Here is a 27,017-nt window from a genome sequence, read left to right on the forward strand (position 1 = left end):
AGATTGGTAATCATTCAATTGTTGTTAATTGCTATTTGTTTCCCCTATAAGGAATGGGAATTGTAATATATACTTTTTAAAATAATATGCTTCCAGGCCGCACTAAGCCTGTAGCTGTTAGAGCGATTAAAGTTACTTGTATTTCGCTCAATTTCAATGGATTATCTAATTAGTCTTGGCCAGTAATAATTCGTTTTACACAACACTTCAACGTTATCAAAATCAATTGAGTGTCTTTGACAAGTATGCTCTGCCACTGCCGACAGTTGTGTTTGAGATTATTTAATAAGACTAAAAGAACACCAAAGAAAGTACTGTCTGTGAAAAGGCATTTGTACGGTCATCAGTTCTTCAGATCCACCAGAGAACAAACACGGGAGAAACCCTTCATGTGCAGTGTGTGTGGGAAGGCATTTTCAGGTTCACCTGCTCTTGAAAATCACCAGAGAACACAGGCATCAGAAGATTCCCAAGGAGCAGAGTCTAAAATCGGCTTGTGAAAGTCAAAAGTGCTGCAAGGCGCCCATCCTTAATGATAAGAACTACAAGAAAATCCCAGCTTGGACACTTTAAAATGTATCAAGGTGAAATTTGAAGAGGCGAAGGTGAAATGTGAAGATGCGGCAGTGAAGACCGAAGAATATTCTCAGGTTTTTTCGGTAAAGTCACGTAGGTAAAAACATTAAAATTAATGAAAGTAAAATAAAACAAAACAAAATAAAATTCACGACGTTTCGGAGGCAACACAAGTCTCCGTCATCAGGTGGGACCGTCACAGCCGAATTAGCTGCATCAAGTGAAGCAATGATTCAAGATGTAATCCCTTATAAGCAAGTTGAAGGGAGGTGGAGAGGGGGGGGGGAGAGCTTATCAGGCTGTGGTAGCCAATGAATGGAAACGTATCGGGAGGGAGGAGGAGCGGTGATCAAAGACTGCACGCAGTGCTCAACACAATGAATGGAGACGTGTCGGGACGGAGGGCGAGCGGCGATCAAAGACTGCACGCAGTGCTCAACACAATGAATGGAGACGCGCCGGGACGGAGGGCGAGCGGTGATCAAAGACATCACGTAGTGCTCAACACAATGAATGGAAACGTGGCGAGCGGTGATCAAAGAACAATGAAGAGATTACTGTTAAACACTGTGGATGTTAACACTCGGTGAAGTAAATTAAAATAGTGCCTGTCAGATAAGATGGTCCAAAAAGTGTAATTAAGTCTTTTTTGCGTGGTTAATAACATCTTTCCAGTGATTACTGAGTTTGTACCCATCATCACGGTTGAAATTATGTCTGTGTTTGTATATTTGTATGGCTTCGTATACAAACACAGACATAATTTCAACCGTGATGATGGGTACAAACTCAGTAATCACTGGAAAGATGTTATTAACCACGCAAAAAAGACTTAATTACACTTTTTGGACCATCTTATCTGACAGGCACTATTTTAATTTACTTCACCGAGTGTTAACATCCACAGTGTTTAACAGTAATCTCTTCATTGTTCTTTGATCACCGCTCGCCACGTTTCCATTCATTGTGTTGAGCACTACGTGATGTCTTTGATCACCGCTCGCCCTCCGTCCCGGCGCGTCTCCATTCATTGTGTTGAGCACTGCGTGCAGTCTTTGATCGCCGCTCGCCCTCCGTCCCGACACGTCTCCATTCATTGTGTTGAGCACTGCGTGCAGTCTTTGATCACCGCTCCTCCTCCCTCCCGATACGTTTCCATTCATTGGCTACCACAGCCTGATAAGCTCTCCCCCCCTCTCCACCTCCCTTCAACTTGCTTATAAGGGATTACATCTTGAATCATTGCTTCACTTGATGCAGCTAATTCGGCTGTGACGGTCCCACCTGATGACGGAGACTTGTGTTGCCTCCGAAACGTCGTGAATTTTATTTTGTTTTGTTTTATTTTACTTTCATTAATTTTAATGTTTTTACCTACGTGACTTTACCGAAAAAACCTGAGAATATGAATCATTGCAGTCACGAAAGCTTCAAATCTAGAATTAAGACCGAAGAATTGACGGTATGAAGATTAAGATTCAACTCCAAAATCGGACCTTCACATTGATGGGGGCAACGTGTAGCAGGAGGAGAATTCTGACTGATGCAGAGCGAGGCAAATCCCAGCAGTTTGTGGAAGTGGAGGTGTGGCTGGACTTCTTAGGCAATACAAAGTCAAATGGAGACCCCGTAGATGTGTAAGCTTGAGACAATGAAGCTCCAATAGATTCACCTTTGTCACAGGTCTTTTATGAAATAATGAGAAGTTGAACACTCAATTCCTAAGTTTATCCTGCAGAGTAACAGCAGCCAGTATTTGTGGACCTATGGGTTGGGTAGATCTCTAACCAGGAGTAAGAGCCAATAAGCTCCCAAGCATTCACTATATTATGATAATATTTGCATTCATATGGAGCCCATAATTAGATCGCGTTAATTTCAATGTTTGGTGAAACCTTCCACTTCGCGATTTGTTCTCCAACACACCGGTGTGCTGTACTAGTGTAGTGTAATAACGCTGACTGTTATCCAGCAACGGCAACTGCGGTGGACAAATAGTACACACGCCAGTGAGCATATACACGGGTTAGTCGGCAGGGCAGAAAAACTGGGGCAAGGATCATGGAAGACTCCATCTGGAAGCTCCTGGAACCTGCTAGTGGGTTCGAGAAGGGAAGCGCAGCCAGGGCGGAGTCAGGCCCTACTGGGTAGCATAAAAGCAGCTGAGAGTGGGAGCTCATGGCTGTCAGTTTTGGGAGTGGGCTCATCTCGTCGTGGCTGTCATCTTCGCCACCTTCGTCAATGCCGTCTTCGCTAGATATTGCACGGCCGGATAGTTGTTGGCTGTCTCGGTCAGCGCCATTGGTGTTACACGGTCAGAATTGTGTTTAGGCTAGGCTAGACGACTAGAGAGAGCACATTTATATTTACGCGATCTAACCCAAAAAAAATCTTATAGATGATATTGGTCGCGAAAGCCTACGCATTAAACTTGCTTAATTGCCTCAGCAATTCGGAGTTTTGTATCATATCTCATCACAAACACTCGAAGAGCACCCCTAAGTGGCAGCTGCCTCTGTGTGGCATAAGGTGGCCCAGCACCAGTCTGCATGTGGGCATGAGTCTGTCAGTCAGGGGCGATAATTGATGTGTAATTTCAGTTGTGCAATTTCTGGATAATATTTTGGAATTTCCAAAATTTTGACAATGACACCAACATGCAAAGACCTATGTGTTTTGAATGACCGAATAGTATGTTTTACATCCACTCTTTAAGCAGACGGTGCATATTTTGGTTTATGTTACTGGAGTAGCCAGGGGTGCCTGTCGGATTTGAACCTTGAACCTCTGCAATAAATAGAGAATGCTCTACCACTTGGCTTCCCTCAATCTGAGTGTAGGCATGCCAGCCAGTGTTTCTAACCAGCGCAGATGTTCCATTTAGAGGGGGTCCACGTTTCACATGCCTAGAGAACGGAGGGCATGACTGTTGCCGAGAAGACCCAAAGCTTCATGCAGAGCGACAGGCCAGGTAGCTTCCACACAGCATTGCAGAGCTGATGAAAAGATAATGCCGCCCGACTGATTCGGACCACCCACACACTGTCCACATACGCAGGGTAGACGTATTGTGTACACACAATGTATATACAGCGTACACACAGTCTGCACATACACTGTATACACAAACACACTAACAAAAACAATTAATGTAATTCGCCAATACGTGGTGGTGATGTCACCATGGCGCTTGCGCCAGGCTATGTGCACGTTAAGGCCAGGTCAAGTGTCGAACTCCCGCCGGCAGGAAGTCACAGGGCAGACTCAGGTGCCATGGTTCAACTGAGATGACTGGCCGATGCACCACCTGTGCCCCCTACTGTGCCAACAGTGTACACACACATTGTGTGCGCGCGCGCACAGTGTGTGTGTACACAGTTTGTATACAGAGGCCGTCCATAAATGACGTCACGCGATTTTGGACGATTGTGACCCCCCCCCCCTTCGTCACACGACGTCACAAAAAGTCAGACCCCCCCCTCAAATATGACGTCACAAAGCTCTGCTCACCCTCCCCCCAAAAAACATGCTTCAAATCGCTTTAAACTATTATCATTGTAGTGCGTATTTAATGTGGCGCTACACTCTGATGTTGTAATAGAAAACATTTATTAAAAAGTCTATTTAATTAAGTCGAACGTGTTGTCTATATTTAAGTTGAGCATTTTGATGTGACGTCACATTTATCACACCCCCCCCCATCGTCACAAATCGTCACAAATGTCTGACCGTCCCCTCCACAGTTGCGTGACGTCATTTATGGTCGGCCCCACACACCGTTTACACAGTTTGTACACACACACACTGTATACACAGTTTGTACACACAATGTTCACGTTGTTGAGCTCACGCACCCAAAGTGTAAATGTTCACTAGAGGGATCAATGGAATAGGGATCTTAATGAACTTAAACTCTAACCCCGCTCTCTGACGTCACCACTGCATTACCTCATCGGCGTGATGGGGAGGTGTACTCCGCTAGTGACGTCATGTCACCTCGTGCTGCCGCGTGACGTCACGAGACACCAGGAAGCTGCCGATCATCGCGCGCGCTCACTGAGATCCGAGGTGAGAAGTTCACATCGTGGTTGTTGTTGTCGTGGTGGTTGTTGTTGTTGTTTACCCAGGTAGAGCCTCGCTCCTCTCGTAGGGATATCAATTGAGTAGCAGCGAGGATGGAATCGATGTCCAGGTTGGAACATTACAACGCGGGGCCTACCCATGCGGGGCCTTGCCTCCTGCCCTCGCCTGATTGGATTTGCTTTAATTCTCTGCTTAAGTTTAATTTGTCTTCATCTGGCTCACTACTTTGAAACTTTGTTTCTTTTAAATATTTCTACAGTTTTTTTATCTTACCAGGTCAAGCCCACTTCAGCTGCTATACCGCTCTTGTTTTCAGAAGCGACCTGCCCACAACAAAGTATAGCTATACTACACTTTGTGTAGCTATACTAACTCTATAGCAGTGTGTACTGGCTGTAGTCGTAGCTATACTATATAGCAGTGTGTACTGGCTGTTGTAGTAGATATACAAACTCCATATCAGTGTGTGCTGGCTGTAGTAGTAGCTATACTATATAGCAGTGTGTACTGGCTGTAGTCGTAGCTATTCTAACTTCATAGCAGTGTGTACTGGCTGTAGTAGTGTCTATACTAACTCTATAGAAGTGTGTACTGGCTGTAGTAGTAGCTATACTAACTCTATAATAGTAATCTTTGTTTCTTTCGTTGAGTCATGTAGATAGAAAAATAAGAATACAAATAAAGTGAATAATAACGTGAATAAAAATAACCATTAATGTAAACTGTAGCCTGGTTATTAAGTTTTGTGAGTGTACTGGCAGTCTATGATGTAGACTATAGAAATGGTTATTAATAACTAAGAATAAGTCTATAGACTGCCAGTACACTCGCTCAGCTGAATAACCATTGCTACAGTCTACATTATAGACTGCCAGTACACTCACCAAACTTAATAAGCAGGCTACAGCCTACATTATAGAGTGCCAGTACACTCACCGAGGTTAAGAATAATGCTAGTCTACATTATAGACTGCCAGTACACTCACCCAGCTTAATAACCATTGCTACAGTCTACATTATGGACTGCCAGTGCACTAATCGAGGTTAAGAACCAGGCTACAGTCCACATTATAGACTGCCAGTACACTCACCCAGCTTAACCATTGCTACAATCCACATTATAGACTGCCAGTACACTCACCAAACTTAATGAGCAGGCTACAGACTACATTATAGAGTGCCAGTACACTCACCGAGGTTAGGAACCAGGCTACAGTCTACATTATCGACTGCCAGTACGCTCACCAAGGTTAAGAATGATGCTAGTCTACATTATAGACTGCCAGTACACTCACCCAGCTTAATAACCATTGCTACAGTCTACATTATAGACTGCCAGTACACTCACCGAGGTTAAGAACCAGGCGACATTATAGACTGCCAGTACACTCAACCAACTTAATAACCATTGCTATAGTCTAATCTTGATTTTAAGCTTTCGTGACTGCAGGAATCCATACTCTTTGGTTCTTTCGGTAAATTCACGTAGGTAGAAAAAATAATAGATCACGACGTTTCGATCACAACTCAAGCAACTGTCATCAGGTGTGAAACAAACAGCAGGACGACTGCTGACGTAGGAGAAAGAGCTGCTGCAACAAGAGTTTACATAGGATTTTGGTGGGCCCAACCCAAGGATAAGTGGGCGGAGCTAGAGAAGGAATTTGTACATAAATGTAAATGTGAGAGACTAGCATGTCAATGTGAGACGGCCCAGCCACCGGGGGTGTGCCAATGAGAAGATTAGCATGTCATTGTCAGAGAGCCCGGCAACAGGAACAAAAAACCCTTAAGAGCAAGAGGTACACATGGTGAGAGAGAGACACAGAGAGAGAGAGAGACACAGAGTCGGAAATAACAACTCACATAGGCAGGTAGGATGGAAACATCACAGTCAGTTAAGACTTTACTTGGCGAATAACGTCCTTCCAATGATTGCTCAGTTTGTACCCATCTTCTCAGTTGAAGTTGTGTCTGTGTTTATATATCTAGATGGCTTCATGAACAAATCTTTGATGATGGCCGGTGGGTTTGCAGAGTACCTTCGTCTTGGAAAAATCGATTTCGTGTGAGCCCACAGCGTTAAAACAATGATCAGCAATGGCAGAGGTATTGATCCTACCGTGTTTCAGATCTGCCTTGTGTTCACGAACACGGTCCGAGACATGTCGTTTCGTTTCCCCAATGTAACTGCTGCCGCAGCCACAACTTAGTTTGTAGACACGAGAGTATTGCATGTCAGGAATCACATCCTTCACAGATGGGATCAATTTACACTATGAGATCTCTTTTACCAGTGGCAAAATATAGTAGTAGGTTTTTACCCTTTTAAACTGGTACAAAACTGACACCTTTATACAAGGCATCATGTTTGCAATAACCACAACACAAGTAGTCAAAATGCAAACAAAAAGAAGCAACTCTGATAATGATAATAATATGCACTGTCCTTGAAGTTGATTGGTCCACACCCGAGACGGCTTTCTTTAGAGCCTAGTCCCCATTGGTGTTGGACCAGATGACACCAGAAGGCGTACAACTCAAACGCAGTGCAATATCAGAGTATTGGTGTCATCTGGTCCAACACCAATGGGGACTAGGCTCTAAAGAAAGCCGTCTCGGGTATGGACCAATCAACTTCAAGGACAGTGCATATTATTATCATCAGAGTTGCTTCTTTTTGTTTGCATTTTTGACTACTTGTGTTGTGGTTATTGCAAACATGATGCCTTGTATAAAGGTGTCAGTTTTGTACCAGTTTAAAAGGGTAAAAACCTACTACTAGATGGGATCAAATCACGGATTTTGTGTACTGTTTTGAAACAAACCTTGATCTTGTGTTGGTTTACGATTTTTGGAAATATTTTTGGTAACCCCTGCTATGTATGGCAAAGTGATGGTTTTGATTGGATCCTAAGATCGTTGTCTCCCCATGGCTGGGGAGACAGCTTTGCGGATTGTAGTGTCAGAATATCCATTCATCCTGAGGGCTTGGTGTACGTGCTCCAGCTCACTAGCTAGGTGGCGCTGGTCGGAGATGCAACGGGCCGGGCACTATGGTGTAGTGTTTTGATGAGGGAATTCTTCTGGGCTGGACGGTGGTGGGAGTCAGGCTTTAGATAGGCATCCATGTGGATGGCTTTCCTGTATACAGTGTCCCAACGAGCCACCAGGTCTCTTCTCGATCACAACATCCAGGAATGGTAGCTTGCCATCATTTTCCACTTCTATGGTGAATTTGATAGATGGGTGTTTGGAATTGATGTGGTTGAGCGTTAATATGGCTACTACTACGGCCAGTACACACTGCTATAGAGTTAGTATAGCTACTATACTTTTTAGCAGCGTGTACTGGCTGTAGTAGTAGCTAGACTAACTCTATAGCAGTGTGTACTGGCTGTATTAGTAGCTATACTAACTCTAAAGCAGTGTGTCCTGGCTGTAGTAGTAAGGGAGAACCCATTGGGGTACCCTCATTTAGTTTGTAGAATGTACCATTCCAGGTGAAGTAAGTGTTGGTAAGGCAGTGCCTTACCAAAGTTGGTACATCTGGATTCAGTCACTGTTGGACCAAGTCTTCAATGATTGCAATGGTGTCAGGTACAGGTACCTTGGTGAACAGGGAGTCTACATCGAAACTGGCAAGCAAATCATCGGGAGACAGTGAGATGTCCTTGATTAGTGAAACCAAGTGAGCTGAGTTAAATACAGCTAAGGTGGTCGTGCCCATGAAAGGAAGCAGGGTCTCAGACAGAAATCGGGGCAGTTTGTGGGTGGGTGAGTTAATGGTGAAGACGATACTTTGTGGATTTTTGTAAGGCCATCAAATCTGGGTGGTCTAGCAGCCGAAGGTTTTAGAGAGAGCTGCTTGGTCGGTTTGATTGGAGAAGTCGGATTAGTGATGATATTGTTGGTTTTCGTGGCTAGGCAGTTGGTGGGATCTCTTGATTTTGGTATAGCTGCCATCATTAAGAAGGTCCTGAATTGTGTTGTTGTAAGTGGTTTTATCCAGGATGACAGTGGTATTGCCTTTGTCGGCTGAGAGGATAACAATGTCACCTCTCTTTTTTAATTGAGCGAGTTCAAAACGCTCGTCCTTGCTGATGTTGCTAAAGGGTTTCTTAGCGTCTTTGAGGATAGCAGCGATTTCAAATCTTGCATCGTCTGCCGGGATGTGTCCCAAACCTTTGAGGGCTATGTCGACCTGGGCAATGATGTCACACACTGGGATGTGTTTAGGGGAGACTGTGAAATTCAACCCTTTAGCTAGTACCGATTTTAGGCTGTCAGAAATTGGGCTGTTACTCTGATTTATACAAATCTTGTTAACATCTGACTTTTTAATGTGTGGCTTGGGCTTCATTTTGACAGGAGATTGAATTTAGCAATCAAGTTAACTTTACGTTTAGTTTGCATTAAAGTAGCTGAAGAAACTGTCATGTTATCTACATGGTCCCAATCAGATGTGGACATTTTATCTGTTAATGCTAAGTGTGATTGTAAGAGAGTCTTGTCTAAATTATCAAGTTAAAATCGGAGCAATCTTATTCTCTCTGAGATTAGAGCTAGGCTGTCCCTAAACATAGTCTACAATATAGACTGCCAGTACACTTAACTCCGATTAAGAACCAGGCCTACATTAGTGTTTCTTTTTATTTTTACTATTTCGATTTTAATTAACTTCTTTTTTTATTAAGATTTTTCTATCTACGTGACTGTACCGAAAGAACCAAGAATATAGTACTTAACAGTGCCGTGGTAAGGCCTAGTCCCATGCAGGGGCCCCGGCCTCGCGCATGCGCAGGTGTGTGCTTTGGCGAGCGCTCAGCGTAGTAATATAATCATTAATAGTACTAAATTGTTATACCATGGGACCTCCTTCACCTTTTGGCGTCCTCTGGTCTAACACTGTTTGAGACTAGGATCGAAAGAAAGCTGTCTCTGGTGTAGACCAATCAGTTTCAAGGACAATGCATATAGTATCCGTGATTTCTTTTTAGCATTTTGACTGCAAATATTGTGGTTAATGCAGACATGAATCCTTGTAAAATGGTTTCAGTTTTGTTGCCAGAAAAAAAGGGGAACAACCCTATTATTATATTTTGGTACTGGCAAAGGAGGTCTAATGATGTAGATGCTTACCCTGAGCCCTCATTACTTTGATAGTGCATTGTCTTTGAGCTGTACGCCTTTTGGCGTCATCTGGTCTTCCAATTGAGACGAGGCTCTAAAGAAAGCTGTCTCTGGTGTGGACCAATCAGTTTCAAGGACAATGCATATATTATCAGTGTTTTTTTTTTGCATTTTGACTGCAAGTATTGTGGTTAATGCAGACATGACTCCTTGTAAAAAGGTTTCGGTTTTGTTGCCAGATAAAAGGGGAACAACCCTATTATTATGACAATGCACATACTATCAGAGCATGTTTTTTTTGCATTTTAACCACAAATATATATCGTGTTTATGCAGAAATGATTCCTTGAAAAAGGTTTAAGTTTGGTGTTTGAACATCTTAACACCCGTTTTGTTGCCAGAAAAAAATGGGAAAACCTATTCTTATACTAAATTGTTAATTTAACTACTTTAACGTTCACGGACGCAAAATACGATTAGCGCTGGCTCACCACGGGGCTTATCGCATGGTACACGGGTACTTTTTTTTAAACAAAACTCCACAGTTCGTGAGTCAAATCCGTCACAAGTTTCGTATACAGACAGATGGACAGAAAAACAAACAAAAACTGACTTGTATAGGTAAGATGTAATGATCCATGTGAAATGTGTATTTAAGAGTTTATCTTTGTGGGGAGCTGTGGCGCAGTTATTTCACTGCATTATGAATTCAACAATTAGTTTGACTATCGCCGACAGCAAACACGATTGATAAGTGAAAGCTGAACTTATTGTGGTCCTCTGCTATGTTGATTGATCTTAAATTAATTACATGATGAAGTGAGGAAGCATTACTACTGAGCAGATCAAGGTGGCCAGGCATGGTTCTGGACACCACCACCTTTTTACAATGCCAGTGTGTGACAGTGTCAAGTTTGTATTTGCAGTAAAGTATATTAACTATTGAACATGGAGGTTAAATCAAAACAATAGCTTATTTTAGTTTTCCTCTGGAACTTTTTGTAAGAATGGAAACAGTCAGGAAATCAACACAGCATATATGCTGCTAAAGTTAGATCTGTTCATCCAAGCATTCAAGCAAATCTGAGCCAGGCTTCACACCCCAAGTTGTGATTGAACATTAATTTATGCATTCCTGCGTAATACAAATAGTAATATTTTCAACAGCCTTTGCTATGTTAGCTGAATTTTACTATAATAAATATTGCTTTTGTAGCCAGGCAGCCGAAATTGTCTGTTTGGTGTTTTGGGTTAATATTTATTTTGAAGATACTAGGGCCTCCAGGCATATTTATAACCATTTGCCCTCTCATTGTGTGCCTTAACAGCCCGTGTGATGGATTGGGGAATATCTTGAATATATGAATAAATATAGACGTGTAAGTCATGTGTGACTATGTATATATATATATTTATTCCTCTGTGCCTCGATACTGACATAGATGGTGTGGATATTTTTTCTGTCTGCAGCTGACGCTTTTTACGCTTCATCAGATTTGGTGTGATGGAGCAAAGGCACTCAGCGCAGCCCGGTACAAAAAGACAATAGGACCAGGATGCAAACAGCATGGATTGTACTGGAAGTGTGACACGGCACCAGATAACTCAAACAGGAGAGAAACCCTTCAAGTGCACTGTGTGTGAGAAGGCATTTACAGTGTCATCATATCTTTAAAAACACCAGAGAACGCACACAGGAGAGAAACTCTTCAAGTGCACTATGTGTGAGAAGGCATTTACAGAGTCATCATATCTTATAATACACCAGAGAACACACACAGGAGAGAAACCCTTCGGGTGCACTGTGTGTGGGAAGGCGTTTTCACGGTCATCAATTCTGCATAAGCACCAGAGAAAACATACAGGAGATGGACCCTTCAAGTGCACTGTGTGTGAGAAGGCATTTGCATGGTCATCAGTTCTTGAAAAACACCGGAGAACACACACTGGAGAGAAACCCTTCAGTTGTAGTGTGTGTGGGAAGGCATTTTCAGATTCATCTGTTCTTAAAAAAACACCAGAGGACACACACTGGAGAGAAACCCTTCATATGTAGTGTGTGTGGGAAGGCATTTTCAGATTCATCTGTTCTTAAAAAACACCAGAGAACACACACGGGAGAGAAACCCTTCAGGTGTAATGTGTGTGGGAAGGACTTTTCACATTCATTCGCCCTTAAAACACACCAGAGAACACACACGAGAGAGAAACCTTTCAAGTGCACAGTCTGTGAGAAGGCATTTGCAGATTCATCAGTTCTTCAGATCCACCAGAGAACACACACAGGAGAGAAACCCGTCAAGTGCAGTGTGTGAGAAGGCATTTGCACAGTCATCAAATCTTAGAAAACACCATAGAACACACACAGGAGAGAAACATTTCAAGTGCACTGTGTGTGAGAAGGCATTTTCAGATTCATCTGTTCTTAAAAGACATCAGAAAATACACACAGGAGAGACACCTTTCAAGAGCAGTGTGTGTGGGAAGGAATTTTCAAGTTCATCTGATCTGAAGATCCACCAGAGAACACACACGGGAGAGAAACATTTCAAGTGCAGTTTGTGTGAGAAGACATTTTCAAGTTCATTTTGTTTTAAAAAACACCAGAGAACACACACAGGAGAGAAACCCTTCAGGTGCACTCTGTGCAGGAAGCTCTTTGCAGATTCATCACATCTTAAAAAACACCAGAGAACGCACACAGGAGAGAAACCCTTCAAGTGCACTGTCTGTGAAAAGGCATTTGCATGGTCATCAGGTCTTCAGATTCACCAGAGAACACACACAGGAGAGAAACCCTTCAAGTGCACTGTCTGTGAAAAAGCATTTGCATGGTCATCAAGTTTTCAGATCCACCAGAGAACACACACGGGAGAAAAACGTTTTAAGTCCAGTTTGTGTGGGAAGGTATTTTCAGGTTCATCTCATCTTAAACGGCACCAGAGAACACACACAGGAGAGAATCCCTTCAAGTGCACTGTGTGCGGAAAGGCGTTCACACGGTCATCATATCTTCAAAGGCACCAGAGAACACACACAGGAGAGAAACCCTTCAAGTGCAGTGTGTGTGGAAAGGCATTTTTAGATTAATCAAATCTTAAAATACACCAGGGAACACACACAGGAGAGAAACCCTTCAAGTGCACTCTGTGCGGGAAGCCCTTTGCAGATTCATCACATCTTAATAAACACCAGAGAACGCACACGGGAGAGAAACCCTTCAAGTGCACTGTCTGTAAGAAGGCATTTGCATGGTCATCACGTCTTCAGATCCACCAGAGAACACACAGGAGAGAAACCCTTCAAGTGCATTGTCTGTGAGAAGGCATTTGCACAGTCATCAGTTCTTCATCGACACCAGAGAACATACAGGCATCAGAAGATCCCCAAGGAGTGTAGTCTGAAATCTACTTGTGAAAGTCAAAGTGCTGCAATGAGCCCAACCCTCCTGAAAAAAGAACCAGAAGTACATTCCAGCTTGGACACTATGAAATGTATCAAGGTGAAATGTGAAGAGGCAATAGTGGAGAGAGAAGAAGTGAAGGGAAAATGTGAAGATGTGATGGTGAAGAGCGAAGATGTGAAGGTAAAATGTGAAGATGAAGATTCAACTCCAAAATCGGACCTTCACATCGATGGAGACAACGTGAAGCAGGAGGACAATTCTGACTGTGAGGCAGAGCGAGGAACCTCCCAGGAATTTGTGGAAGTGGAGGTGTGGGTGGACTTCTTAGACAAAACAAAGTCAAATGAAGACCCGGTAGATGTGTAAGCTTGAGACAATGAAGCCCCAGTAGATTCACCTTTGTCACAGGCCTTTAATGAAAGAATGTGAAGTTGAACACTCAATTCTTAGGTTCAACCTGCAGAGTAAGAGGGGGCAGTATTTGCAGACCTGTGGGTTGGGTATACAGTAATCCCTCGTTTATCGCGGTTAATGGCGACCGGAACCCCTCGCGATAGGTGAAAATCCGCGAAGTAGGATTGGCCCCCTAGGAATTTCCGTATATGTGTGTGTGGGTACCAGAATGTTTAAAATATGTATATTTATACTTTATATATATATTTTACTTAAATCTATTTAATTATAAAACCTTAATATTATACATTCACTCTCTCTCTCATACGATACGTATTATGGTGTTCTACACTCACCAATGACAGTAATATCTTGAGACTTGACTCCAGTAATGACGACGACGACAATGACAACGATGATGCGCAGCCAACCAGCTCACGGGATACATCCACCCGTGCTCTCATTCGTCGATCTCGCGCCGGGAACCAATCACATGCCTTGTCTGAGTGCCCGTGGGTATGTACAAAGCCTCTGAGAGAGTTTCTCTCTTTGTCTGGCATCCTGGGAAACTGTTTCTCTCGCGCATCACGATGAAACAACGCTGCTTTCCGCAATACGGCTGCCGGTATGGCGGTATTTTTGAATTTTTTTCGATGAATATTTTTGAAAAATCCGCGATGCACTGAGGCCGCGAAACTTGAACCACGAAGTGGCGAGGGATTACTGTATCTATATCAATTTATAACATTTTTGACATGCGTTTTTCTGGATTTTGTTGCTATTCTGTCTCTCCAAATTAACCTACCATTAAAATTATAGACTGATCATTTCTTTGTCAGTGGGCAAACGTACAAAATCAGCAGGGGATCAAATACTTTTTTCCCTCACTGTAAATAATATTTTTTTTTTTACTTCCAACCCATGATGAGAGGACGGAATACATGGTGACAGCAAGCACACCTTTGCACAATAGGTCACGACTTCCCGACTTCAAAGGCCACAGCGCCCCTTTTTGACAGCGACTGCAAGTCTGATGCAAAAAATGTTAAACACTTCCAACCCGTGATGGAATTGTGGGGAACGCTGCCCAAAACGAATACACACAAACAGGGATACAATTGTGTTAAAAGCTTTCTTTTCATCACATAATCTTGCCGGCGAATGTATTAAAGCCCTTAGCCAATTAATTCACATTTGTTAGACAAGCAAGCACACTACCGCACACCATTGTTCCAAGGCATTGCGTTAATTGCATAATCTAAAAAATGAATTCATTGAGGTCTACCTTTGCTTAGGCACATGTTTCTTTATTACTGTTCGTATGAATATTGTCACATTAATTTCCTGTCGCTGTGTATGATCACCTTATTCTGAAGAATGAGCCAATTGTTCTGTTACCCAGTTTGACAAACATAATTATTGAGGGTTAAATGTACGGTTCAATGAGGACATCTCCAGGAGTACTGTGTTGGCATTCCTTGCATAAGAGTTCACATATTAGAATGTTACATGTTTTTTAGAGATTAAAGTTGCTTAACACAGAAGAGTCTGAGTGGTGCCTTCCTAAGTCCATGCATAATAATATTAATTATAAGAACTATATCCTGCGGAGAGATCTGAATTTTGAGACCTGATATAACACACTAAGACATAATCAGTAAAAGTTAAAGTGAGAATCATTGTATTATCCTGATTGATAATTCACTGGTCAACACTTTTTCTGGCATAAGGTATTCCAATGGTCTTAAGGTAATTTTGGGGCGCTGATTCCAAATCTGACATCAGTTTGTGTCTATCACATCAGGTTTTTGAGATATCAAATATTGCATTTTCAATAAAAACTGCATAAGAAAAATATTAAATAAATGTGGATATCTACATAAATTTATTATAAACACACTATCCTAAAAATACAGCACCATATTTTAACACTAAAGCAGTCACTGACTCGCAACAACTTGCAATCATATGTGACAGTTAATTTCGGGTAAAATCAATGAAAATGGGGTATGCCGATAGCATAAAATCAGATGTGATAGAGCAAATCTGAGATCAGATTTGGAATCAGCACCCTGAAATTAGTCTAGAACAGCTGCAAAAGTCCAGGCCAGAAAAAAACGTGTTTTTTGTTGACCAGTGATAATACAACCCTAGACAACAAAGCAGAAGCTAATGATAATATTTGAATTCATTAGCATAATTACATACACTTGCATAACTGAATACAATTACACCTACCTAATTAGCATACATGCAACATTTTCATGATTAAATAAATTAGCATAATTTCGGGAACATTACAGTTTTTAAAAAATTTCATTTCATTTTTTACATTTTTATAATTTTTCAGACCGAATATATACAACAGGTGGAAAATATATATAAGCAAGAATGCAAGAATAGAAATCAGCACTGCTCAACGAAACACCCAACTACGACTGGAGAAGTCCAAACCATCAAGCACATCACCGATGAATGCTCCATCCATGCACATCCTGGCGGTATCGCTAAAATTCACACTGCATCAACCACATCATTGGACTGGATAAGAAACCTATGCATTCATTCATGACGATCATTTAAAATAAAAACTGTTGCTTTTCACAATGCCATATGAAAGAAGTACTGTAAGTGGTCGGCACCGGGGATTGCCCTCATGACTGGCAAATTGATAGGGAGCTCTGCATCGTCAGAAGCCACGCATCACGGAGAGTTTTTTTGTTGCGTCATTGAGGCTGCCAGCCATGGCTGGTGCTCGCAGTATTGCAATACAGACGTGGGGAAGAGTGCCAAGCATTACTATTCCCGGTGGCGAGATCTTTCTGTACAGCAAACCTGATCATAGAGTGACAATCGTTCGGATTGTGCTCAGATCAAAGTCAACCCTTTGAGGGAAAACTGGTGCAAGTGCCCCTTGAAATCGCAACCGACAGGCGAAGTTTAGTTGAGGGTCGGATCAGAAACTGACACGGAACGATATACAGTAACTTGATTTGTAGCGTGTCCTCTGTGCAGCACGAGTCGTACAAACAACTGGAAGAGGACTCTCTTGAAGAGGGGGGGGGGGAGACGACGGGCGCTGTCTCTCCAACTCGCTCCACAGTCTGCAAGGATCAACAGTGTCTGGTGCGAGTGGTTTCTGGTGACGGGATGATCGCGCACATCGACGCAGACGGAGCCGGACCCATCATCCCTGTGTTGTGTATATGCCCCCCTTTTTAATTTTAAAATTAATATTTTTTAAAGAATTATTCTGCCAACATAGATAATATCGTTTTTTTAATAGACACGGGGCAACGTGAGAACGGACACGCCCCCACACACTAACACAGATGTGCGCACACCTCATTTCAAAGGAAAGAGGGCATGAAAGAGGGTAATCACGGCCATCTTTTTCTTTCCGAGAGGATCTCCACACACAGGCACAAAGCCGGGGAATGACACCAATAAAACTCCCGGGCAATGGCTCAAAGGAAATTAACACGTTCTCAGAAAATAAATAAATAAAAGCATGCGCCGGGTGCTTCCACACTGCAAACAACCGTCTTTGTCTTCCCACAACACGGACAGCAAAAATTGCACACGCAAGGAATAACATCTCCATGAGAGATCGGGTCACGATGAAACATCGGGAACACGGTTTCGGCATAACTGGGGCATAATGGAATAAGTCGCATTTCAACTTCCAAACCAAAACAACTTAAGCTATGTGAGACAAAAGATATGATCCCCGAGCGAGGGAGGAAATAATTAAGCTCGCTTAACGCGTAGGTTTTCGCGACAAATATTATTCAGTAGCAAAAACATGGATTCGAATATCTCTTTTATATATATATAACTCGACGCGAATCATCGGTCTGGCTAATGTATAACTTCGTTGGCGCCGTCACGAGCCCCCCCCCCCCCCCCCCCTTCCAGAACGACAACAGCTGTGTCTTCAAAGCTAATAAACACACGGACAAACACGCACGCGAAACACACGGACGGACACACACACGGATGCAGATGGTCACACACAGGAAGGTTTTATGACAGACTTTGAACAACTCGGGAAACAGAGGGGATTTTTCTCAATATAAGCCGGAAAAAAATCCATTCAACTAAGATCGTCTGGGCCACGGGCCCCACCATCAGATCGTCAGGGCCTCTGGCCCCATCACAGATCGTCAGGGCCTCTGGCCCCATCACAGATCGTCAGGGCCTCTGGCCCCATCACACTTCGTCCGGGCCACGGGCCCCACCAAACAGATCCTCACCGGGGCTCAGGCCTCCATCTCTCTCACCGGGGCTCAGGCCCCCCATCTCATCTCGTCGCCAACAACGAAGGAGCTCTTCCGTCATCCAAAATGACGAGGTTCGCAGGGTAGCGACGTGCATTGACAAGCTGAGGTCTGCACCACCTAAGAAGAATTACTACACTGAGCCGCCAAGCTGCGAGTGAAACGGACGGAGATTCCAGCTATCACTCTCGAGCCAACAACTTCAACCCAACGTCAATACCAGCAACGAACGAAAGCATCGTTCATCGCCAGAGCGACAACCAACGAGAACCGACTCGTCATCCAGCAGTGGAGAGAAAGAGCGAGCCACCGCGCCGTCAGCTACCGAGAGCGCGACACCGCGCCGTCAGCTACAAAGAACGCGCCACCGTGCCGTCAGCTACCGAGGGCCGCCAAGCGCCGCCAAGCGCCGCCGCTCACCTCCCTGCGGAGAAAGTCGCGGCTGCAACCCGCACGGGCGAGAGGAATCTGCGAACCAGGGTCGTATCACCTCCCCCACTCACAACCTCCAGGAAGCACATACACACACACGCACACACCTACTTCCCGCGGGGCATGCAAGAATTTATCCAAGAGACAATCCACCTCTCTCACAATGGGACCAACCCTAGACAATCATCAGAAGACTAATTATAAAGTTTGAACACCAGCTGGCCGTAAGGAATCGTGGCCCTCTGAGTAATTAAGAATCCGTCGGTTATAAGAGGGTGAAGTTTTTTTCTTGCCTTTTTTTTGTTTCTCTTATCGCATAAACGACCAATAGATTCGTTGATGCAAACTAAAACCCTCGAAATCCTCATTGCGAATCGACCGTGCACAAAGAGAGAAAATCTTGTCAAACCAGTTTTCTTTGTCTTAGAGTCTCACGGAAGAATTAATTAAAACCGAGCCAAATTCGCTCTCCCGCAACACGCCGCACCCACCATTGACTCCAACCTTCCGTTAAAAGGATTTCACACTTGCCGACGAATCTATTGACATATACTTTCGCCTCTGGGATACAATAAGTGCTTTTTCTTACCGCAAAATGAAGTGTGTCATGCTTGGTTTCAAACTCGGCCAGTCGCCGATTGTGATCGATACCAAAACGAACTAATGAGATGCCTGGTTGTTAGGAGGTTTTTTTTTCTTTAGTCATTCAGTTCGTTAAATGCATAAGAGTTTTTGAGTTATTCAATTTAGTAAATGCATAAGTGTTTATTCATTCATTTTAGTCAATGCTTAATCTCGTAATTGCATAAGAATTTTAGTTATCCATATTAGTCGAATGCACAATATCGAAAATGCATAGGGGTTTGGTTATTCATGAATTATTGACGCATGTTCGACCTGCATGATAGAATGTCACATGCTTGTTAGAATAAAATTGCTTAACACCAACTGTTCGAGTGCTTCTTTCCAAGTCCATGCAAAACCATCTTATTCTTGATAACTGTATCCTGTGATGAGATATGAAAATGGAGACCTAAATATCATAACACACACTAGGATAATTGGTAAACGTTTAATCATTGATCATCGTGTTATCCGGATTGACATAACTCTGGATAAACGAAGCTGAGCCTAATTACCACAACTGCTCACATTAACATCCGCATAAATTACTACGATTATCTCCGCGATTATCATAATTTATGCATACAATTACTCACACCATCATAATTTATGCATATCATTACACGCATTATCATAATTTATGCATGTTAATACACACATTAACATAATTAATGCGATTTGCGCATTTTTCGCAAAATTATTAATTTTCATTAATTTCCATCAAAATTTCATAACCCGACACATACAACATAATGGGTGGCACGTCCGTGATCTCTCACAGACAGTGTTTTGCATGGATGATGGAATGAATCACTTCGTGTTAACCAGAATATCGTGACCAAACATTGCATTGTGATTGTAAACGGGCGTAAAACAAAAAAAACGCCCTCTAAGGTTAAAACCCAGAATAGCAGGTTGAAACAGAGACAGTGGAATTAAGATAATATCGTATCAAACCGATTGCATCCTGTGATAAATGGTGTTAGAGGTACGCACTCTGAATCGGAAAATAACAATAGCTCGAGTCAAACTGACTACACTCTGTGAGATAATTGTTTTATATGCACTCTAAAAGGAATTGTCAAAGTAACTCTTGCCATACCTAAGATGCTAGGATTAAGAATAATTTTTGAATGGGTTACGGGATACGGGGAGCTCGTATTAAAACGTACCGACCAATCTGTTACAAAGCAGTACAGTCAGAGAGACATATGGGAAGGGAGCTGTATCGATAACACGAACACACCTCGGGGGAAACTAATTGACTGGATAAAATGTAACGAAGGCGAACACGATGCAAAAGCTGCAGAGAAGGCAGGACAGGACTCATTCCTTTTCACACAGGCATACAGACAGGGATTGTGGAATGAAGGAAAATTCGGAAAGGAAACAGGAGAGAAATCGTCTCTAATAAACGAGGAAAAATGTCCTCACACCATCGTAAGGGAGGAGAAATCAGTGCTCGCGACACCAGCGAAACTCACAGACGTTGATCCACAGAATAAATATGGAAGTAACAGTAAATCACACTCTTGTGTACGTGGACAGAGTCCAGGGACTAATCGCAAAAAAATTATGGATATCGAACAAAAAATCCTTGACAAACAGAAACCCTCACAATTCGAGAGAAGGGATGGAGAGATCCATATGCAAACAAAAACATGTGAGATTGACAACTTCACAGATAGAGGGAAGCAAAATGTTAAAGTAAAGTCGACAGGACGTGCTCCACTAAGGGCAGAGGCAAAAACTGAAGGGAAATGGCAACACGAGCGACACGGCACTGGGCGCGCACACAGAAAATGCACACCGCTTAATCACGCCCCACACAGAACAGATAAAAGTGACAGATTGCCTGATGATAACTTGTTTGATGATGACGCTGACGGCGATCAACTTTCGGAATACTTATTCAACAGTAAAACCCTTAAATTGATGGACAAGGCTCTAGTCAGAATTCCCGATTTTGACCCCCACAATAAGACTATGGATATCCACACACATATCGCGACAGTGGAAGAGGAGGCAATGATTAGAGGGCTGATGAGACGGGATGAAAAAGCGAGTTTGTTGAAACGAAGCTTACATAAAGATTCTATTCCATGGGTAAAGTCACTACCACACAAGGTTAGAAATGATTTTAAACAACTGAGCCTGGCAGTGATTCGGAAGTTTGGAGAATATTCGACACTCACTGAAGGGTTTTATGCTGTAAAATCGATGACCCAGGGCATGGACCAAGATCCACGTGACTACCTCGTACAATTTAAAAGAGCGTATTACGCAGGCGATGTGAATCAATACCACGAAGGAGATAAAATGTTCAAAATTATGTTTTTTGAATCCTTGAGCCCAGAGATTACAGAAAGGGTGAGAATGGTTTTGAATCTAGAAACCGCATCCTTACGCCGCATAGAGAGCAAGGCGTACATGGCATGGTTATACAGAGCTAAGAATCAGAATTCGGATCCAGAACACAGGGAGAGGGATAAGGAACCCAGCCTCTCGGAGAGGAATAAAAATCACCGAACAGTCCCACAATGCCTAGAAGAGCAAACACACACGTACCTGTGGCAAAATAAACCAGAGAGAGGTTGGCACGAGAATGAGAGCGGCACAAAGCCGAACATTCAGAGGAATCGCAGGAGGGGGAGGTTCAGAACAGAACCATACCAACACCCCATGCCACGACACACACTAGGTCAAAATTACCCACAGAGATGGCGAAGTAACAATCCAAAAAAAATTTGGCACCCAAATGGGAAAAACACTGGGCCAAAAATGTACGAGAATCGTAGGAGGGAGAGGTTCAGAACAGAACCATATCAACACCCCATCCCACGACACACGCAAGGTTCAAATTACGCACAGAGATGGCAAGATAACCACCTAGCGGGAAGGTGTTACACAAACCGCGGAGGTATGGATGCGAACATGCAGAAGAATCGTAGGATGGGAGGTCAAACACAATCGATCCAATTCCGACCAATTCCTCCACCGGCTATACCAGGAGGGAATAGAGGAATAACACAGAATGCGGTCCAAATACATGATAAACAACCCACAGTGAGCGCGAGCGAGCGGCCAACACGCGCCCCACCCGCCGAGGTATTAAACCCGGAGCTCAATGAGAAATACAGGCAGGCTGCAAGTGACAGGGCGGGCAAAAACGCGGACAGTGCTCCTGTAAATGACGCGCGGATCGAATACAAGGACAGGGTTGCATTGAAGCGTGATCGGACAGTACAAAGAGAGAACACAGAGACACGCCCTGAGGAGCGCAGGCGTGAGCCTTTGAATGGAAAATATCCAAGGGAAACCAAAATGTATGTGGATCGGAGTGCTAAAATGGAGACGAATGTTCATGACATATCGGGAATGGTGTTAAAATCTAACACACTCGTAAAAACAAAGAGGGCAACATTACGAGGGACAGAATTAAATCGACACACAAACTCGGCAAATGTGCATGTAATCGCAGAGAGAGCGAATGACACGAACCAAGTGTCAAAGTGGGTTGTGTGCACGAATTCTGATTATGTACAGCACAATTTTTCACCACACACTCCCACGACGCGAGAGAGTGAGAGAGGAAATTACAAAAACAAACCCGAAAACCGTGATCGAATTATCAAAGTGATAAGTGGTAAACCAGGCAACATGAGGAAGGTAACGCATAAATGCGTTCGAAACCGCTACCTAGCGTTTCCCAGGATTTAACAAAAACAAAGATGAAGTTCGTCGGAGTTATGATGTATGGGAACCATGTAACTGATGATATCGATGTTTTAACGTGTTGTTATTTTCCTTGCTTAATTCAAATGTAACCATGTTAAGCAAAAACAAAAATGAATATTCGTCGGAATTATGATGTACGAGAACCAATGTAACGCAATATCGATGTTAACGGTTGTTATTTCCTTTGCTAATTCAGATGTAACCAGATTAAGATTGTAATACGTGCACGCGCGTTGTAAGAAATAACCGCCGAGAGTAAGGGCGGCTGATGGGATGCATGACATAAAAAGGGGGCATTACTTTGTTTGAAAATTCGCCAGTGGCCAAATCGACCCCTGATAATTTTCAAAAGGGCGGACTGTTGTGTATATGCCCCCCTTTTTAATTTTAAAATTAATATTTTTTTAAGAATTATTCTGCCAACATAGATAATATCGTTTTTTTAATAGACACGGGGCAACGTGAGAACGGACACGCCCCCACACACTAACACAGATGTGCGCACACCTCATTTCAAAGGAAAGAGGGCATGAAAGAGGGTAATCACGGCCATCTTTTTCTTTCCGAGAGGATCTCCACACACAGGCACAAAGCCGGGGAATGACACCAATAAAACTCCCGGGCAATGGCTCAAAGGAAATTAACACGTTCTCAGAAAATAAATAAATAAAAGCATGCGCCGGGTGCTTCCACACTGCAAACAACCGTCTTTGTCTTCCCACAACACGGACAGCAAAAATTGCACACGCAAGGAATAACATCTCCATGAGAGATCGGGTCACGATGAAACATCGGGAACACGGTTTCGGCATAACTGGGGCATAATGGAATAAGTCGCATTTCAACTTCCAAACCAAAACAACTTAAGCTATGTGAGACAAAAGATATGATCCCCGAGCGAGGGAGGAAATAATTAAGCTCGCTTAACGCGTAGGTTTTCGCGACAAATATTATTCAGTAACAAAAACATGGATTCGAATATCTCTTTTATATATATATATAACTCGACGCGAATCATCGGTCTGGCTAATGTATAACTTCGTTGGCGCCGTCACGAGCCCCCCCCCCCCCTTCCAGAACGACAACAGCTGTGTCTTCAAAGCTAATAAACACACGGACAAACACGCACGCGAAACACACGGACGGACACACACACGGATGCAGATGGTCACACACAGGAAGGTTTTATGACAGACTTTGAACAACTCGGGAAACGGAGGGGATTTTTCTCAATATAAGCCGGAAAAAAATCCATTCAACTAAGATCGTCTGGGCCACGGGCCCCACCATCAGATCGTCAGGACCTCTGGCCCCATCACAGATCGTCAGGGCCTCTGGCCCCATCACAGATCGTCAGGGCCTCTGGCCCCATCACACTTCGTCCGGGCCACGGGCCCCACCAAACAGATCCTCACCGGGGCTCAGGCCTCCATCTCTCTCACCGGGGCTCAGGCCCCCCATCTCATCTCGTCGCCAACAACGAAGGAGCTCTTCCGTCATCCAAAATGACGAGGTTCGCGGGGTAGCGACGTGCATTGACAAGCTGAGGTCTGCACCACCTAAGAAGAATTACTACACTGAGCCGCCGAGCTGCGAGTGAAACGGACGGAGATTCCAGCTATCACTCTCGAGCCAACAACTTCAACCCAACGTCAATACCAGCAACGAACGAAAGCATCGTTCATCGCCAGAGCGACAACCAACGAGAACCGACTCGTCATCCAGCAGTGGAGAGAAAGAGCGAGCCACCGCGCCGCCAGCTACCGAGAGCGCGACACCGCGCCGTCAGCTACAAAGAACGCGCCACCGCGCCGTCAGCTACCGAGGGCCGCCAAGCGCCGCCAAGCGCCGCCGCTCACCTCCCTGCGGAGAAAGTCGCGGCTGCAACCCGCACGGGCGAGAGGAATCTGCGAACCAGGGTCGTATCACCTCCCCCACTCACAACCTCTAGGAAGCACATACACACACACGCACACACCTACTTCCCGCGGGGCATGCAAGAATTTATCCAAGAGACAATCCACCTCTCTCACAATGGGACCAACCCTAGACAATCATCAGAAGACTAATTATAAAGTTTGAACACCAGCTGGCCGTAAGGAATCGTGGCCCTCTGAGTAATTAAGAATCCGTCGGTTATAAGAGGGTGAAGTTTTTTTCTTGCCTTTTTTTTGTTTCTCTTATCGCATAAACGACCAATAGATTCGTCGATGCAAACTAAAACCCTCGAAATCCTCATTGCGAATCGACCGTGCACAAAGAGAGAAAATCTTGTCAAACCAGTTTTCTTTGTCCTAGAGTCTCGCGGAAGAATTAATTAAAACCGAGCCAAATTCGCTCTCCCGCAACACGCCGCACCCACCATTGACTCCAACCTTCCGTTAAAAGGATTTCACACTTGCCGACGAATCTATTGACATATACTTTCGCCTCTGGGATACAATAAGTGCTTTTTCTTACCGCAAAATGAAGTGTGTCATGCTTGGTTTCAAACTCGGCCAGTCGCCGATTGTGATCGATACCAAAACGAACTAATGAGATACCTGGTTGTTAGGTTTTTTTTTCTTTAGTCATTCAGTTCGTTAAATGCATAAGAGTTTTTGAGTTATTCAATTTAGTAAATGCATAAGTGTTTATTCATTCATTTTAGTCAATGCTTAATCTCGTAATTGCATAAGAATTTTAGTTATCCATATTAGTCGAATGCACAATATCGAAAATGCATAGGGGTTTGGTTAATCATGAATTATTGACGCATGTTCGACCTGCATGATAGAATGTCACATGCTTGTTAGAATAAAATTGCTTAACACCAACTGTTCGAGTGCTTCTTTCCAAGTCCATGCAAAACCATCTTATTCTTGATAACTGTATCCTGTGATGAGATATGAAAATGGAGACCTAAATATCATAACACACACTAGGATAATCGGTAAACGTTTAATCATTGATCATCGTGTTATCCGGATTGACATAACTCTGGATAAACGAAGCTGAGCCTAATTACCACAACTGCTCACATTAACATCATCGCAAGCATCCGCATAAATTACTACGATTATCTCCGCGATTATCATAATTTATGCATACAATTACTCACACCATCATAATTTATGCATATCATTACACGCATTATCATAATTTATGCATGTTAATACACACATTAACATAATTAATGCGATTTGCGCATTTTTCGCAAAATTATTAATTTTCATTAATTTCCATCAAAATTTCATAACCCGACACATACAACACCTGCCAGCACGAGTGACCAGCGTGCCGACTCGGCAAGCACCTCAGCTCGGAGAGAGACTGACGAAGCAGCCGAGAGCGCCCCTGCTGGGGACCTGAGGTATTTTCGTTACAAGGAACGCAGCACCTCGGAAGCCGCAAGAAGACAACAACCGCCATTCACCACGAAGTGGCGGTGACGTCCCCACGACGCTTGTTCCAGAATATGTTTTTAAGCTTTCAGTTTCATTTATTAGGTACTAGCGGTAAGTACCCGGCGTTGCCCGGGCGAAAAATATCTTTAAAAACTTCTCTTAAAAATTTCGATATAAAGCTTTCGTGACTGCAGGGATTCATCTTCTTGGTTCTTTCGGTAAAGTCACGTAGTAGGGAATTCTCACGACGTTTCGGCCACAACGCAAGCAGCCGTCCTCAGGTGAAGAACAGGTCTGTCGGAAAAACAGCGTCTGAATGAACACCACCAGGCTTGGCAGCGTATATTTAAGCTGGGTTGGAGGGGGAAGAGTGCCTTGACAAAGGAATTTGCATATCAAGAGGAATTTAGCATATTTATGGAAATGCAGATATGGGATTAGTCACTACTTGTGGAATGAGTTACAGCAGCAGAGGTTAGAGTAAATGCGATTGGTATTACCTTAGAGTCGCGGCATCTCTTCAGAAAGGTGAGAGACTCGATTCGCTGAGCTTTCTTATCACGGAGTTTGTTGTCTCTTAAAAACCTTACATATACACACACAGATACTAAGGTATTGTGAAAGCCCGCTGGGCCGTTTGTACATTTCTCCACCAACAAAATTATAAGAAGCTTGCAAAAGTCCAAAAAGTTGTAGAAATTGTGGGGTAAATAGTTGATGTAAAAGGTTTCCAAAAATTGTGGACACCCCCCTCAAAATTTATATTTACACCACCCTACATACAACAGAGGAAGTCGTATCTATTGACTCTGTAGTTGTATCTACTGACTGTACAGTAGTATCTACTGAGCCAGTAGTAGCTACTGACTGGAGTATTATTTACTGATTGTAGTAACGACTGACCGTAGTAGTATCTACTGGGCCTACAGTAGCATCTACCGACTCTATAGTAGTAACAACTGTATA

At 43.4% G+C, this 27,017-nt stretch overlaps 1 pseudogene across 1 annotated transcript; it reads left to right on the plus strand.

The window, feature by feature from the left end:
- Positions 1-4,582: 4,582 nt before the first annotated feature.
- On the plus strand, positions 4,583-25,580 carry LOC144953541 (uncharacterized; annotated as a pseudogene). The gene is made up of 2 exons (XR_013640825.1): positions 4,583-4,644; positions 11,263-25,580. The product of XR_013640825.1 is annotated as an uncharacterized LOC144953541 (transcript).
- The last annotated feature ends 1,437 nt before the right edge of the window (positions 25,581-27,017 follow it).

Source organism: Lampetra fluviatilis, chromosome 78, assembly GCF_964198595.1.
Source record: "Lampetra fluviatilis chromosome 78, kcLamFluv1.1, whole genome shotgun sequence".
In the NCBI taxonomy this organism is placed as follows: Eukaryota; Metazoa; Chordata; class Hyperoartia; order Petromyzontiformes; family Petromyzontidae; genus Lampetra; species Lampetra fluviatilis.